The sequence below is a fragment of the Hypomesus nipponensis genome, chromosome 12 (genome assembly GCF_054491055.1).
Source record: "Hypomesus nipponensis isolate SF chromosome 12, ASM5449105v1, whole genome shotgun sequence".
In the NCBI taxonomy this organism is placed as follows: Eukaryota; Metazoa; Chordata; class Actinopteri; order Osmeriformes; family Osmeridae; genus Hypomesus; species Hypomesus nipponensis.
The window spans coordinates 17,282,501-17,285,000 of NC_140372.1; the positions used below are offsets into that span (position 1 = coordinate 17,282,501).

A 2,500-nucleotide genomic window follows, 5' to 3' on the forward strand; every position below is an offset into this window, starting at 1 on the left:
AAGTAGTCCTTCATGAAAGGGGCTGGAAGCTGTTTTCATTTTGACACGAGAGAGAGAGAGAGACCACCTTGCATTGTCAATTGCTAAATCTGTATATGGATAAGTAGCCTATGGTTGTCAACTTATTTTGTACGGCCATACCAGCCTGGCAACGCCCAATCTCGTCTGATCTCGGAAGCTAAGCAGGGTTGGGCCTGGTTAGTAATTGGATGGGAGACCGCCTGGGAATACCAGGTGCTGTATGCTCTTTTGCTCATTCACTTATAAACTGACATCTTGCAATATGCACAAGTAGTCCTTCATGAAAGGGGCTGGAAGCTGTTTTCATTTTGACACGAGAGAGAGAGAGAGAGAGAGAGAGAGACCACCTTGCATTGTCAATTGCTAAATCTGTATATGGATAAGTAGCCTATGGTTGTCAACTTATTTCGTACGGCCATACCAGCCTGGCAACGCCTGATCTCGGAAGCTAAGCAGGGTCGGGCCTGGTTAGTACTTGGATGGGAGACCGCCTGGGAATACCAGGTGCTGTATGCTCTTTTGCTCATTCACTTAGAAACTGAAATCTTGCAATATGCACAAGTAGTCCTTCATGAAAGGGGCTGGAAGCTGTTTTCATTTTGACACGAGAGAGAGAGAGAGAGAGAGAGGGAGAGACCACCTTGCATTGTCAATTGCTAAATCTGTATATGGATAAGTAGCCTATGGTTGTCAACTTATTTTGTACGGCCATACCAGCCTGGCAACGCCCGATCTCGTCTGATCTCGGAAGCTAAGCAGGGTCGGGTCTGGTTAGTAATTGGATGGGAGACCGCCTGGGAATACCAGGTGCTGTATGCTCTTTTGCTCATTCACTTAGAAACTGACATCTTGCAATATGCACAAGTAGTCCTTCATGAAAGGGGCTGGAAGCTGTTTTCATTTTGACACGAGAGAGAGAGAGAGAGAGATAGAGAGAGACTACCTTGCATTGTCAATTGCTAAATCTGTATATGGATAAGTAGCCTATGGTTGTCAACTTATTTCGTACGGCCATACCAGCCTGGCAACGCCCGATCTCGTCTGATCTCGGAAGCTAAGCAGGGTCGGGCCTGGTTAGTACTTGGATGGGAGACCGCCTGGGAATACCAGGTGCTGTATGCTCTTTTGCTCATTCACTTAGAAACTGACATCTTGCAATATGCACAAGTAGTCCTTCATGAAAGGGGCTGGAAGCTGTTTTCATTTTGACACGAGAGAGAGAGAGAGAGACTACCTTGCATTGTCAATTGCTAAATCTGTATATGGATAAGTAGCCTATGGTTGTCAACTTATTTCGTACGGCCATACCAGCCTGGCAACGCCCGATCTCGTCTGATCTCGGAAGCTAAGCAGGGTCGGGCCTGGTTAGTACTTGGATGGGAGACCGCCTGGGAATACCAGGTGCTGTATGCTCTTTTGCTCATTCACTTAGAAACTGAAATCTTGCAATATGCACAAGTAGTCCTTCATGAAAGGGGCTGGAAGCTGTTTTCATTTTGACACGAGAGAGAGAGAGAGAGAGAGACCACCTTGCATTGTCAATTGCCAAATCTGTATATGGATAAGTAGCCTATGGTTGTCAACTTATTTCGTACGGCCATACCAGCCTGGCAACGCCCGATCTCGTCTGATCTCGGAAGCTAAGCAGGGTCGGGCCTGGTTAGTACTTGGATGGGAGACCGCCTGGGAATACCAGGTGCTGTATGCTCTTTTGCTCATTCACTTAGAAACTGACATCTTGCAATATGCACAAGTAGTCCTTCATGAAAGGGGCTGGAAGCTGTTTTCATTTTGACACGAGAGAGAGAGAGAGAGAGAGAGAGAGAGAGAGAGACCACCTTGCATTGTCAATTGCTAAATCTGTATATGAATAAGTAGCCTATGGTTGTCAACTTATTTCGTACGGCCATACCAGCCTGGCAACGCCCGATCTCGTCTGATCTCGGAAGCTAAGCAGGGTCGGGCCTGGTTAGTACTTGGATGGGAGACCGCCTGGGAATACCAGGTGCTGTATGCTCTTTTGCTCATTCACTTAGAAACTGAAATCTTGCAATATGCACAAGTAGTCCTTCATGAAAGGGGCTGGAAGCTGTTTTCATTTTGACACGAGAGAGAGAGAGAGAGAGACCACCTTGCATTGTCAATTGCTAAATCTGTATATGGATAAGTAGCCTATGGTTGTCAACTTATTTCGTACGGCCATACCAGCCTGGCAACGCCCGATCTCGTCTGATCTCGGAAGCTAAGCAGGGTCGGGCCTGGTTAGTACTTGGATGGGAGACCGCCTGGGAATACCAGGTGCTGTATGCTCTTTTGCTCATTCACTTAGAAACTGAAATCTTGCAATATGCACAAGTAGTCCTTCATGAAAGGGGCTGGAAGCTGTTTTCATTTTGACACGAGAGAGAGAGAGACCACCTTGCATTGTCAATTGCTAAATCTGTATATGGATAAGTAGCCTATGGTTGTCAACTTATTT

The 2,500-nt window shown here is 46.5% G+C and overlaps 5 non-coding genes and 4 pseudogenes across 5 annotated transcripts; all 9 read left to right on the top strand.

Annotated features, from left to right (window-relative positions):
- Positions 1–127: 127 nt before the first annotated feature.
- LOC146266074 (5S ribosomal RNA) lies at positions 128–246 on the top strand (annotated as a pseudogene).
- Positions 247–428: 182 nt separating this feature from the next.
- On the top strand, positions 429–537 carry LOC146266075 (5S ribosomal RNA; annotated as a pseudogene).
- Positions 538–721: 184 nt separating this feature from the next.
- Positions 722–840, top strand: LOC146266076 (5S ribosomal RNA; annotated as a pseudogene).
- A 184-nt stretch (positions 841–1,024) lies between these two features.
- Positions 1,025–1,143, top strand: LOC146266077 (5S ribosomal RNA). Its single transcript, XR_014726736.1, has one exon. It is a non-coding gene; the product is annotated as a 5S ribosomal RNA (ribosomal RNA).
- A 172-nt stretch (positions 1,144–1,315) lies between these two features.
- LOC146266078 (5S ribosomal RNA) lies at positions 1,316–1,434 on the top strand. The gene has a single exon (XR_014726737.1). It is a non-coding gene; the product is annotated as a 5S ribosomal RNA (ribosomal RNA).
- Positions 1,435–1,610: 176 nt separating this feature from the next.
- LOC146266079 (5S ribosomal RNA) lies at positions 1,611–1,729 on the top strand. Its single transcript, XR_014726738.1, has one exon. It is a non-coding gene; the product is annotated as a 5S ribosomal RNA (ribosomal RNA).
- A 190-nt stretch (positions 1,730–1,919) lies between these two features.
- Positions 1,920–2,038, top strand: LOC146266080 (5S ribosomal RNA). Its single transcript, XR_014726739.1, has one exon. It is a non-coding gene; the product is annotated as a 5S ribosomal RNA (ribosomal RNA).
- A 174-nt stretch (positions 2,039–2,212) lies between these two features.
- On the top strand, positions 2,213–2,331 carry LOC146266081 (5S ribosomal RNA). The gene has a single exon (XR_014726740.1). It is a non-coding gene; the product is annotated as a 5S ribosomal RNA (ribosomal RNA).
- A 168-nt stretch (positions 2,332–2,499) lies between these two features.
- Position 2,500, top strand: part of LOC146266082 (5S ribosomal RNA) — a 119-nt pseudogene continuing 118 nt past the window's right edge.